The following is a 15,283-nucleotide window of genomic DNA, read 5'->3' on the forward strand; positions in this document are numbered from 1 at the left end:
AGAGAGCCATTTTGCTTTTTTGCATTTCTTTTCCATGGGGATGGTCTTGGTCCCTGTCTCCTGTACAATGTCATGAACCTCCATCCAGAGTTCATCAGGCACTCTATCTATCAGATCTAGTCCCTTGAATCTACTTCTCACTTCCACTGTACAATCATAAGGGATTTGATTTAGGTCATATCTGAATGGTCAGTGGTTTTCCCTACTTTCTTCAATTGAAGTCTGAATTTGGCAATAAGGAGTTCATGATCTGAGCCACAGTCAGCTCCTGGTCTTGTTTTTGCTAACTGTATAGAGCTTCTCCATCTTTGGCTGCAAAGAATATAATCAATCTGATTTCGGTGTTGCCCATCTGGTGATGTCCATGTGTAGAATCTTCTCTTGTGTTGTTGGAAGAGGATGTTTGCTATGACCAGTGCGTTCTCTTGGCAAAACTCTATTAGCCTTTGCCCTGCTTCATTTCGTGCTCCAAGGCCAAATTTGCCTGTTACTCCAGGTGTTTCTTGACTTCCTACTTTTGCATTCTAGTCCCCTAGAATGAAAAGGACATCTTTTTTGGGTGTTAGTTCTAAAAGGTCTTGTAGGTGTTCATAGAAGCGTTCAACTTCGGCTTCTTCAGCATTACTGGTTGGGGTATAGACTTGGATTACATTAATATTGAATGGTTTGCCTTGGAAATGAACAGAAATCATTCTGTCATTTTTAAATTGCGTCCAAGTCCTGCATTTCAGACTCTTTTGATGGCTACTCCATTTCTTCTAAGGGATTTCTGCCCACAGTAGTAGATATAATGGTCATCTGAGTTAAATTCACCCATTCCAGTCCATTTTAGTGTACTGATTCCTAGAATGTCTATGTTCACTCTTGCCATCTCCTGTTTGACCACTTCCAGTTTGCCTTGATTCATGGACCTAACATTCCAGGTTCCTATGCAATGTTGCTCTTTACAGCATCGGACCTTGCTTCTATCACCAGTCACATCCACAACTGGGTATTGTTTTGCTTTGGCTCCATCCCTTCATTCCTTCTAGAGTTATTTCTCCACTGATCTCCAGTAGCATACTGGGCACCTACCGACCTGGGGAATTCCTCATTCAGTATCCTATCATTTTGCCCTTTGTTACTGTTCATGGGGTTCTCAAGGCAAGTATACTGAAGTGGTTTGCCATTCCCTTCTCCAGTGGACCACGTATGACTGTGGTCCATGTGATCAGATCAACTAGTTTTCTGTGATTATGATTTCAGTGTGTCTGCCCTCTGATGCCCCCTCGCAATACCTACCATCTTATTTGGGTTTCTCTTACCTTGGGTGTGGGATTTCTCTTCACAGCTGCTCCAGCAAAGCGCAGCTGCTGCACCTTACCTTGACCTGCCTCTTGAGGAACCTGTATGCAGGTCAGGACTCTACATGGAAAAACAGACTGGTTCCAAATAGGAAAAGGAGTACGTCAAGGTTGTATATTGTCACCCTGCTTATTTAACTTATATGCAGAGTACATCATGAGGAACGCTGGGCTGGGAGAAGCACAAGCTGGAATCAAGATTGCTGGGAGAAATATCAATAACCTCAGATATGCAGATGACACCACCGTTATGGCAGAAAGTGAAGAGGAACTCAAAAGCCTCTTGATGAAAGTGAAAGAGGAAAGTGAAAAGGTTGGCTTGAAGCTCAACATTCAGTAAACAAAGATCATGGCATCTGGTCCCATCACTTCACGGGAAATAGATGGGAAAACAGTGGAAACAGTGTCAGACTTTCTTTTTTTGGGCTCCAAAAGCACCATGGATGCTGATTGCAGCCATGAAATTAAAAGACGCTTACTCCTTGTAAGGAAAGTTATGACCAACCTAGATAGTATGTTAAAAAGCAGAGACATTACTTTGCCAACACACGTCCATCTAGTCAAGGCTATGGTTTTTCCAGTAGTCATGTATGGATGTGAGAGTTGGACTGTAAAAAAAAGTTGATCACCGAAGAATTGATGCTTTTGAACTGTGGTGTTGGAGAAGACTCTTGAGAGTCCCTTGGACTGCAAGGAGATCCAACCAGTCCATTCTAAAGGAGATCAATCCTGGGTGTTCATTGGAAGGATTGATACTAAAGCTGAAACTCCAATACTTTGGCCACCTCATGGGATGAGTTGACTCATTGGAAAAGACTCTGATGCTGGGAAGGATTGGCGGCTGGAGGAGAAGGCGACAACAGAGAATGAGATGGCTGGATGGCATCACCGACTCAATGGACATGAGTTTGAATGAACTCCGGGAGTTGGTGATGGACAAGGAGGTCTGGCGTGCTGTGATTCATGGGGTCACAAAGAGTCGGACATGACTGAGCAACTGAACTGAACTGAACTACAGAAAAGCTTAAAGAAATCCTCAGAACTAGCAAATTTAATTCAATAAGTTTGCATGATAAAGGGTCAATATAAAAATGTAATACATTACAGAACAATTTCAAAAATGAATAAAATAATTGAGGGTAAATTTCACAACAGAAATATATATTTTGTGCTCTGAAAATTATAAAACAATATTGAAAGAAAATAAAGGGCCAAATAGATTGAATAATATCTTACATCTATGGATAGGAAATCTAAGTGTTTTTAAGAATGCAATAATTCCCCAAATGCTCTATAGAGTCAAGAAATTTCTCTCAAAGAAATTGACAAACTGATTCTAAAATTTATTTGGAAATTCCAACTAGTGAGATTTGCTGAAAACAATCTTGAAAAGAATAAATTGAACAACTCACTTTTTCCAATCTCAAGATACTATGCTTCTAGCATAAATAAGATGAATACTCAATTCAATGGAACATTTAATTAACATTTATTAAACCATTTCATTAAAATGTACTTATAACTAAATATACTTTAAAAATATAATTATTAAGTTATGAGTTAGGCGCAGTGTTAAGAGCACTGAATCCTAGAGATTAAAATACAGGATGAATAGAACAAAACATTTAGCGAGCATTTATCAACCTTAAAATATTTTTGGAAATTTTATCCACTTTATGTATTTTGCCTTCTAATGTAAAAATATATTCACATTCAACATGAGTTTAGATGTTTACTTTTATAGATGTATTTATATTTGAGAAATTGTGTGTGCCACAACATCTCCCTAGGACCATGAGTGAATTGCAAATTTTTATCGAAGTAATCTTCTGGATGGCAGGTCAACAGCAGTTTGTCCTTCCTTTCTTTTTGCCATCCAGACAGTGATGACACTGGACTTTCTTACAAAAATATTTTGAAACTGGAAAAGAGTTAGATTTTGAGTTGAGCTTTATGAAGTTCTCTCAACCAGAACATTAAGTTCTTCTGGGAGCTAGAAATTGAGAAGTTGATTTTAAGTAAGTGAAACTCAGCTTGACAGGGAAATGAAAAGACAAGTGAATTCATGTTTGAAATACTTCAGACAAGGAAAATTTTCAGTCAGTATATTTTCCTTAAACTTGTTTCTTTACTATAAAAATAATCTTTTTTATTTCTATATCATATTTAATATGTAAATTTTTTGTGTGATAAGCAACAGGCAAGAGATGATGTATAGAGCTCCTTCAATAAAAGAAAAACACAAAATCAGATTTCTACTCTGTGGCAGTTACTCTGGGAGAAACCATTGCAGGTTTTAAATGATAATATTTTAAATTCCTTTCTAGTTTTAGCAGAAATTTTAGCTTTTCTCTTCAGTGTTGCTCAGTTCACTAAGAAGCACAATCGTCCCCACCCCTACCTGCTGTGGAACTGGGATGGGGCTCTTGCCTGGCCCAGGTGTGGCATGAAACTGCAGGATGAAGGTGGGCAGGGATTTCAGTGGGACGTGCCTCCTGACACTAGCAAGTTAGAGGAAGAGTTCCACAATGGTGCCCAACACTGCTAGCATTAGCAGGATAGAATGAGACTGTAAAAGTGGAACCCTCCAGTGTTCCCATCCTTGGGGAGAGTCCCATCATATTCCTGTCTCTCTGGCATAGTCTGAGCCAAGCTGGTTTCTTTCAAATTGGTGTTTTTGAAACACCATGATGAGTGAGTCTGGGCATGAGACTTTAAGAAATTTCCTTATTCCTTTTACTTCTATGGTTTTTCAAGATGTAATCCCTGTTAATTTTCAAAGTCAGGCATTTGGGAACCTTATGTCTCCTGAATAGGATGTAATGGTTGGGATGCCTAATGTGGAGCACAAGCCTCTTGATGCTTAAGAAAAAATCTGTATTCTTGAGTTCCCTCCCTATTGTGGATAACCATACATGTGGAATAGACTATTAGGGGACAAGAGTGTGTCTCTGCCTCTCCTATCTGCCTCCATGCTGTCCTTTCCCTCTTTGTTATAGAGGCTGTATACGTCCAGTTTTCAGGTCTTTTTCAGAGGCAACTATTCCATGTACAGTAGAAGATTTGATGTGTTCAGGGGAGAAAATAAGTTCAGGATCTTCCTATATTGCCATGTTGAACTGTCCTCCCTGTAATTATTCAAAATATGTTATATGGAGCAAAGTACTAAATTGCACCTATTTCAGATGAGGAAATTGAAATATGGATAACTTAAGAAGCTTATGCAAGATTACTGGTAAAGGCAGGAGCCAGGATGAAAGCCCAGATCGTCAAGATTCAGAGTACAATTCAGAACCATCTTCTATATTCCAGAGGTCCTGTGTCCTAAGAATTACATTAAATATCCTGGCTGTTTCTTCCTCCCATGGAACAGAAGAGAATGATGTGTCTATTAAAATAAAAAATGCAGATTTATATACAGACACACATGATGACCCAGAGGGATGGGATGGGGAGGGAGGTGGGAGGGTTCAGGATGGGGAACACATGTACACCATGGTGGATTCATGTCAATGTATGGCAAAACCAATACAATATTGTAAAGTAATTCAGTTCAGTTCCGTTCAGTTCAGTCACTCAGTCGTGTCCGACTCTCCACGACCCCATGAATCACAGCATGCCAGGCCTCCCTGTCCATCACCAACTCGCGGAGTTCACTCAAACTCATGTCCACAGAGTCGGTGATGCCATCCAGCCATCTCATTCTCTGTCATCCCCTTCTCCTCCCGCCCCCAACCTTTCCCAGCATCAGAGCCTTTTCCAGTGAGTCAACTTGTCGCATGAGGTGGCCAAAGTATTGGAGTTTCAGCCTCAGCATCAGTCCTTCCAATGAACACCCAGGATTGATCTTTAGAATGGACTGGTTGGATCTCCTTGCAGTCCAAGGGACTCTCAAGAGTCTTCTCCAACACCACAGTTCAAAAGCATCAATTCTTCGGCGATCAGCTTTCTTCACAGTCCAACTCTCACATCCATACATGACCACGGGAAAAACCATAGCCTTGACTAGACAGACCTTTGTTGGCAAAGTAATGTCTCTGCTTTTTAATTAGCCTCCAATAAATAAATAAATAAAAATAATAAAATTAAAAATGAAAGTGTTAGTCATTCAGTTGTGTCCGACTCTTTGCAACCCTTTGGATTGTGTCCACCAAGCTCCTCTCTCCATGGACTTTTCCAGGCAGGAATACTGTAGCAGATTGCAGTCCCTTCTCCAGGGGATATTTCTGACTCCAGGACCGGCTCCAGGGATCCAACACAGGTCTTCTGTATTGCAGGCAGATTCTTTACCATTTGAGCCACCAGGAATTGCCCCGCTGCCCCCCAACATATGCACATTTATATTTGAGTGGATGTGAGCATTGTTGTAATAACTGCAACTTTTGCAAGGCAATCAAGGCAGGTAATTTGGAAGGAGAATGGGTTTGTGACAACACAATTTTTATTTAAATTATCTGTTTATATTCTGACAGAAGTGATAATTATTTCTAAATGAAATAAATTGTTAGGTACTTGCATATGGCAATGAGTATAGGAAATTATATAAAATGACCTAAGATGTCTAGAAATTGACAAGTTCATAAATTCAAACATAAAAATATAACTTCCTGAATTTGAAAGCAGAAGATACTGAGGAAAAGAAAGAAAACTGCAAAATAAAATCTGAGAAAATATTTTAAAGGACGAAGTCCACAGCTCTGTGTGTGTGTTTAAATGCCTGTGTGTGTGTGTGTAAATGCCTGTGTCTAATTTGAGTGAATATAGTGAAATCAGTGTCAGTCATTAGGTTTTAAATTACTCATTTTGAGACAGATTCATGAAAGAATTTTAGAGTACTAGACCAGAAAAAAAAATTTTCACACACAACTTGTTGGATATTTCAAACTGGTAATTAAAAAATCAAGTTATTGAAGAGATAACAGAGAGATATTTTAATATTAAAATTTATTATTAAAATATTAAAAAATTTTGATATGGACTATCAGATAATTAATTCCCAACAGAACTGGTTATATTATCATTATGTTATGAGCAGGAGAAAAAAGCATGGATTCCTGTAACAGTTTTATGAATTAAAGATAAGGTCTCCATCCTTTATGAACAGTTAACAATGTCCATTTCTAACAATTCCATAAGAATGTTTTAGTATTTACTAACTTTCTTCTTCCCCTGAGGAAAGCTTTTTCTTTGTTTCTTAGGCACATCACCAAACCTGTTAATTGTTGCCATTGTTTCCTTGAATCTATTCTTCCCTTTACTCTTTGTATTTTTCCTTTATAAAACCATAAGTGTCCAATAGTTTTCTTTTAACCAGATCCAAAAGTTTTTTAGAGCATTTTATCTCTGATGACAAGCCTGCTGTGGTTCCCATTTGATGACAGAAAAATTCATGTGTATATGAAATTCTGTGATTAGAGGGAAAGGTGCTGGTTGCAGAGCACAGCAGGGGGAAATTGGTGTGCTGTCTCCATGGGGCCTCAACACAGGCAGCTCAACTCAGAGCAAGTCATCACCTTAGTCATTTTGAAAACACTATTTTTTTCTCATTTTCTAAATCACTATGTTCACCATAAGCAAGCCTGGTTTTCTAAAATGCTGAAACCAGATGTTGCTCATAATTTCATGTAACATTTGAAAAATGTCTTTTTGTGAACACTTTTAAATTTTTATTTATATATTTTTAAAATTAATAAACTTCTCTTAGAGAAGTTTTAGGTTCACAGCAAAATTGAACACAATGTACAGAGAGTGCCCATATAGGCTTTGTCCTCACACGGGTATTACCTCTCTGCTTATGGGAATCCCTTAACAAAGCAGTGCATTTGTTAAAATCGATGAAAGTGTATTGACCCAACTTTATTACACAGTCCTCTGAAGTTCGCCTTAGGTGTTATATATTTTATAGGTTTGACAAATGTAAAATGACATGTATGCACCATTGCAGTGCAGTGCAGGGTAGTTTTATTGTCCTATACATAAGAAGGAAATGGCAATCCACTCCACTGTTCTTGCCTGGAAAATCTGATGGACAGAAGAGCCTGGCGGGCTACAGTTCATAGGATTGCAGACAGTCAGACACAACTGAGCAACTGAGCAACTGGCTCTTCCTCTTCATCCCTTTCTCCTCTCTAACAGCTGGAAACCATTAATCTTTTTACTGTCTCCATAGTTTTGCTTTCTCCAGAATGTTGCATAGTTGGAATCATACAGGCAACTTTTCAGGTTGTCCTCCTTTACTTGGTAATACGCATTTAAAGTTCTCACATGTCTTTTTGTGACTTGAGAGCTCATTTACTTTTAGTGCTGAATCATGTTTCCTCGTCTGGATGAACCACACACAGTTCATTTGTCAATTCATCAACTGAAAAGCATCTGGGTTACTTTTAAGTTTTGTCAATTTTGAGTCAAGTGAAAATAACATCCACATGAAGGTTTTTGTGTGGACTTAAGTTTTCAATTCATTTGGGTGGTACCCAGGCTTCCCAGATAGCTCAAATGGTAAAGAATCTGCCTGCAATGTAGGGGACATGGGTTTGATACCTGGGTTGGGAACTTCCTCTCGGGAAAGGCGAGGCAACCTACTTCAGTGCAAAGAGTTGGACACAACTGAGCAACTAACACTTTCAGATATTCTGGTAAGGAAAAGAAACTGCTCATCTTTCTTCCATAGAGACTGTTCCATTCAGTGCTTCCACCAGCAACGAATGAGAGTTCCTTTTGCTCCACATCCTCAACAGCATTCACTGTGGTCAGTGTTTTGGACTTTGGCCATTCTAATAGATGTGTAATAATATCTTGTTATTTTAATTAGAGATTCCCTAATGAAGTGTGATGATGAGCGTTTTTTCATACATTTATCTGTATATCTTCTTTTATGTAGTAGATAACTGTTTTGATCTTTTGCCCATCTTTTAATTGGTGAACTATGAAGGAAAAGGACGAGGGAAGATCAAGCAACTGCTCAGAAGAGTCAGCTGCTTATTTACTAAGATATTTTACATGTTGATTTTTGCTTTGGAGAATATGCCATAATTCAATTGATTTACATATTTCTTGTCTGAGAAAATTAATACATGATAGATATTAGAATGACAATTTCAGTAGCATGCCTAGCATGAAGTAGATATGCATTAACACCCCCTTTTCTCTGTACCTTTTTTGGATCTTCCCTGGTGGCTCAGATGGTAAAGCGTCTGACTACAATGCCTACTGTGCGGGAGACTTGGGTTCGATCTCTGGGTCGGGAAGATCTCCTGGAGAAGGAAATGGCAGCCCACTCCAGTACTCTTGCCTGGAAAGTACCATGGATGGTGGAACCTGGTAGTCTAGTCCATGGGGTCACAGAGTCAGACACGACGGAGCGACTTCACTTCACTTTCTCAGTACAGCAAAATTATCTTCAGAAAAATCTTATAATAATAATTAATATGATTTTGATTTATTATTTTAAAAACAATTACTTAAAAGAGTAAATTTTACTTTTAAAGCCATTATTTAATATTAACATACAGACTAAAATTTTCAATACCAAAAACAATCATTGAAACTTACAGTTTATATTCAGTTTTAAATTATAAACATAAATAATTTCAAGTGACCCAAATATCACGACAGCATTTAAGTGAATCAAGTTTTGTTCTCTGCATTTACAAGTACCATGCTAGCATTGCTTATTTTGAAACCACTGCTTAAAATCAGGAATATAAAGAACCATATAATCCTAGAGACCCATATTTCTCTAAAAGCAAACTCAACAATTCTCAACCTCTTTGAACTTAATCTCAAAACAAATACCTGTTGCTGAGTTTGTGTGCAGTGGGAGTTAGCTGTATAAATGACAGTTATTAGAATTTAATTCCATGTGGAATAAAATATTTATGGAAGAAAAAGTAAAATATTCCAATTTAATATTTATATGTCATTAAAAATTAATAGTAATCACATATATTGTTAAGAACTTGGGACAATAAAAATATTTTCTGAGAGAAGTATTTTATGACTGACATTGTTGAGAATTGAAGGTACATACAAAGGTCCATCTAGTCAAAGCTATGTTTTTTCCAGGAGTCATATATGGATGCTAGAGTTGACCCATAAAGAAAGCTGAGTGTGGAAGAATTGATGCTTTTGAACTGTGGTGTTGGAGAAGACTCTTGAGAGTTCTTTGGACTGCAAGGAGATCAAACTAGTTAACCCTAAAGGGAATCAGTCCTGAATATTCACTGGAATATTCCAATGATGCTGAAGCTGAAACTAATACTTTGGCCATCTGATGCAAAGAACTGACCTGTTTGAAAAGACTCTGACACTGGGAAAGACTGAAGGTGGGAGGAGAAGGGGATGGCAGAGGAAGAGATGGTTGGATGGCATCACCAACTGGATGGACAAGAGTTTGACTAAGCTCTGGGAGTTGGTGATGGACAGGGAAGCCTGGCGTGCTACAGTCCATGGGATCACAAAGAGTCGGACATGGCTGAGCAACTGAACTGAACTGATATGTGTTTATATATTTATATACATGTTTTATATATTTGTTTATATACATGGTGATATGCAGCCATGAAATTAAAAGATGCTTACTCCTTGGAAGGAAGGTTATGACCAACCTAGAGAGCATATTAAAAAGCAGAGATTTTACTTTGCCAACAAGGTCTGTCTAGTCAAGGCTATGGTTTTTCCAGTGGTCATGTATGGACATGAGAGTTGGACTGTGAAGAAAGTTGAGTGCTGAAGAATTGATGCTTTTGAACTGTGGTATTGGAGAAGACTCTTGACAGTCACTTGGACTACAAGGAGATCCAACCAGTCCATCCTAAAGGAGATCAGTCCTGGGTGTTCATTGGAAGGACTGATGCTGAAGCTGAAACTCCAGTACTTTGGCCACCTCACGCGAAGAGTTGACTCATTGGAAAAGACCCTGATGGTGGGAGGGATTAGGGGCAGGAGGAGAAGGGGACAACAGAGAATGAGATGGCTGGATGGCATCACCGACTCGATGGGCATGAGTTTGAGTAGTCTCTGGGAGTTGGTGATGGACAGGGAGGACTGGCATGCTGTGATTCATGGGGTCGCAAAAAGTCGGACATGACAGAGCGACTGAACTGACTGACTGACTGATGTTATATTTATATATATGTGTGCGTTTATATATTCTATGAAGACTATATAATCACAATTTTCTTTCTCACAGGACTACCCCTAGCCAGATCATATTGATCAAGGGCTTTTAGTGGCCCAAGATTATTATTTCATATATTAATCTCTTGGCTTAGTCCCACATCTTCCTAATGATACATTTGTAGGGCTTTAATTTACCATTGACAGGACAATATTGTCTCCCTTCTGCTTCACCGGTGAAAATGTCATCATCTTATAATGCATTATGCTGAGTGCATTTTTTAAAACTATAGTTTTTTTTCTTGTGCTTTTTCATTGACAGCAGACTCTGCATCAAAAATAAGGGTGGTGAAAAGACAACAGCAAAAATAGCCTGGAATAATACACAATTTTGAATCTAGAATTTAATACTTAGTTTTTCAAAGGCAGTGGTAGAATAAACATCAAGATCAACAACTTATCTCTGTAGAAATTAGTGAAGAAAATGCTATAGAATATTTATCATCAAGGAGTGAGCCCAGAAGAAATGGAGTGGAAGAAAAAAAATGTGTCAAAAAATTGCTAAGCCAGTTTTCAGATTTATTATTTGTCAATAGTATATAAATGGAATAGTAACTCTATTAGTACTATTAATAATTATAGCTAGTTTTATTTTGGCTAGACAATGAATTACATTTTTAAATAGTAGGATACATGCAAAAAATGTTTTAGAAGATGGATATAATGAATAGGATAATATTTTGTAAGAAATGTAAACACTTGATGTATAGGTTTAACAATTTAGATTATCTAATATAAAAGATAAAGGCTGTTAATTCCCAAGCTATCAGAAAACAGATAAATGAGCTAAACTTATGATCACAAAAGAAAATAAAAATGGAGTAAAAAGAGACATAGGAGAAATATGCTAAAAATAAGTATGAAATAAATTAGAAATAGTTTGAAATGCTTCTAATAGTAAAAAAAAAGGCAACAAATTGGCACACATTTTTCTTTATATATATATTTATTTATAAACACATATTATTGGAGTATATTTGACTTACGATGTTTCAGGTGCACAGCAAGGTGATTAAGTTATAGATATACACATATATTATTTTTGAGATTATTTTCCATTGTAGGTTATTACAAGATATTGAGTATAGGTCCCTGTGCTATAGAGTAAAACTTTGTTGCTTGTTGTATATTTAATTTTTTAAAATTAAAAATCTAGCATTCTATTCATACTAAGTCAAACAAGTGAAATAAAAATATAAATTTTTTAGTTGGGCAAAAATTCATTATTTTTATAAAACATATATATTATACATACTATTTATATATATATGTATACAAAAGCTTTTCTAGTATGCTTGAGAAAGAACATCAAAAAAAAGAAGAGATGGAGAAATTGAAACACATAAACTAAATGAAATGGGAAAACTGAATATGAAATAGAAAAGTAAAACAAATCAGATCAAAGTAAAAGATAATTATATAGTCTGGCTGTTTTTAAATATGACTGCTCATTAGAAACATCTAGAGATTTGGAGAAAAAAAAGCAATGCCTGGATATTTGTATTTTTCAAAAAATTTCGAAAGAATTGTGATATGCATCTGGATTTTTAAAAGTGATTACAGGTTTTTCTATTAAATGGTAGTTTTGGAGTTCCCTGGGAGCTCTCCTCTGGCAGTGCAGGAGACCCTGGTTCAATCCCTGGTTTGAGAAGATCCCCTGGAGAAGGAAATAGCAAATCACTCCAGTATCCTTTCCTGGAAAATCCCAAGGACAGAGGAGCCTGGTGGGCAGCAGTCCATGGGGTTGCAGAGTCGTACATGACTGAAGGATTAACACTTTCACTTTTTCACTTTGGTGACACAGAATTCTATCATTTTTCTGTTGACCAAACTTGATAGAATGGTATTCAATAAGTTCAGTTCAGTTCAGTAACTCAGTCGTGTCCAACTCTTTGAGACCTCATGAACCACAGCACGCCAGGCCTCCCTGTCCATCACCAACTCCCTGAGTTCATTCAAACTCATGTCCATTGAGTCGGTGATGCCATCCAGCCATCTCATTCTCTGTCGTCCCCTTCTCCTCCTGCCCCCAATCTTTCCTAGCATCAGAGTCTTTTCCAGTGAGTCAACTCTTCGCATGAGGTAGCCAAAGTATTGGAGCTTCAGCTTCAGCATCAGTCCTTCCAATGAAAAACCAGGATTGATCTCCTTTAGAATGGACTGGTTGGATCTCCTTGTAGTCCAAGGGACTCTCAAGAGTCTTCTCCAACACCACAGTTCAAAAGCATCAATTCTTTGGCAATCAACTTTCTTCACAGTCCAACTTTCATATCCATACATGACCACGGGAAAAACCATAGCCTTGACTAGATGGACCTTGGTTGGCAAGGTGATGTCTCTGCTTTTTAATATACTATCTAGGTTGGTCATAACTTTCCTTCCAAGGAGTAAGCATCTTTTAATTTCATGGCTGCAATCAGCATCCGCAGTGATTTTGGAGCCCCAAAAAAGAAAGTCTGACACTGTTTCCACTGTTTTCCCATCTATTTCCCATGAAGTGATGGGATCAGATGCCATGATCTTAGTTTTCTGAATGTTGAGCTTCAAGTCAACCTTTTCACTCTCCTCTTTCACTTTCCTCAAGAGGCTTTTGAGTTCCTTTTCACTTTCTGCCATAAGGGTGGTGTCATCTGCATATCTGAGGTTATTGATATTTCTCCCAGCAATCTTGATTCCAGCTTGTGCTTCTTCCAGCCCAGAATTTCTCATGATGTACTCTGCATATAAGTTAAATAAGGAGGGTGACAAAATACAACCTTGACGTACTTCTTTTCCTGTTTGGAACCAGTCTGTTGTTCCATGTATAGTTCTGAGTGTTGCTTCCTGACCTGCATACAGGTTCCTCAAGAGGCAGGTCAGGTGGTCTGGTATTCCCATCTCTTAGGAAACAGGGACCAAGACCATGCCCATGGAAAAGAAATGCAAAAAGGAAAAACGGCTGTCTGAGGAGGCCTTACAAATATCTGTGAAAAGAAGAGAAGCGAAAAGCAAAGGAGAAAAGAAAAGATATAAGCATCTGAATGCAGAGTTCCAAAGAATAGCAAGGAGAGATAAGAAAGCCTTCCTCAGTGATCAATGCAAACAAATAGAGGAAAACAACAGAATAGGAAAAACAAGAGATCTCTTCAAGAAAATTAGAGATTCCAAGGGAACATTTCATGCAAAGATGGGCTCGATAAAGAACAGAAATTGTATGGACCTAACAGAAGAAGAAGATATTAAGAAGAGGTGGCAAGAATACACAGAAGAACTGTACAAAAAAGATCTTTATGACCAAGATAATCACGATAACATAATCACTGACCTAGAGCCAGACATCTTGGAATGTGAAGTCAAGTGGGCCTTAGAAAGCATCACTATGAACAAAGCTAGTGGAGGTGATGGAATTCCAGTTGAGCTATTTCAAATCCTGAAAGATGATGCTGTGAAAGTGCTGCACTCAATAAGCCAGCAAATTTGGAAAACTCATCTGTGGTCACAGGACTGGAAAAGTCAGCCTTCATTCCAATCCCAAAGAAAGGCAATGCCAAAGACTGCTCAAACTACCGCACAATTGCACTCATCTCACACACTGGTAAAGTCATGCTCAAAGTTTTCCAAGCCAGGCTTTAGCAATATGTGAACCGTGAACTCCGAGATGTTCAAGCAGGTTTTAGAAAAGGCAGAGGCACCAGAGATCAAATTGCCAACATCCGCTGGATCATGGAGAAAGCAAGAGGGTTCCAGAGAAGCATCCCTTTCTGCTTCATTGACTATGCCAAAACCTTTGACTGTGTGGATCACAATAAACTGTGGAAAATTCAATAAGTAATAGTTACATAATCACAATAGTAAAAGATGTTTATCAATTTTCACAATCCATAGCCAGACAAAAAATAATTACAATTTCATGCCATACTGGGAACATGATTAACCTAACAATATAAAATAATTACAAAAAATTGGGGGGTCAATAAGAATGATGTGGTAAGTGAGAGTGCATATATGCACATGCTTTCATATGTCCAGTCAATCTATGCATTGGTTGGTGCATTAAATCCATTTACATTTAAGGTAATTATTGATATATATGATGGTTGAATGATATCACTGACTCAATGGACATGGGTTTGGGTGGACTCCGGGAGTTGGTGATGGACAGGGAGGCCTGGCGTGCTGTGGTTCATGGGGTCGCAAAGAGTCAGAGATGACTGAGTGACTAAACTGTCTGGCTGATGATCCTATTACCATTTTCTTAAGTTTTGGGTTTATTTTTTGTAAATCTTTTCCTTCTCTTGTGTCTCCAGTATAGAGAAGTTCCCTTAGCATTTGTTGTAAAGCTGGTTTACTGTGCTATGCTGTACTTAGTCATGTCCAACTCTTTTTGAACCCATAGACTGTAGACCTCCAGGTTGTTCTGTCCATGGGGATTCTCCAGGCAAGAATACTGGAGTGGGTTGCCATGCCCTCCTCCAGGGGATCTTTCCAATCCATGGATTGAATGTAGGTCTTCTGAATAGTAGGTGAATTCTTTACCCTCTGAGCCACGAGCGAAGCAAAGAATTTGCCCTCCAATGCAGGAGATGCGAGTTCAGTCCTTGGGTTGGGAAGATCCCCTGGAGAAGGAAATGGTTACTCATTCCAGTATTCTTGCCTGGGATATCCTGTGGACAAAGGAGCCTTGAGGGCTGCAGTCTATGGGGTCACAAATGTTGGTTATGACTCAACAACTAAACAACAACAACTCTGTGATATCCTATATTTCCCTCATTTGTTTTTGTTTT

This window comes from Moschus berezovskii, chromosome 2 (assembly GCF_049115385.1).
Source record: "Moschus berezovskii isolate FMDL1 chromosome 2, NW_MosBer_1.0, whole genome shotgun sequence".
Lineage (NCBI taxonomy): Eukaryota > Metazoa > Chordata > Mammalia > Artiodactyla > Moschidae > Moschus > Moschus berezovskii.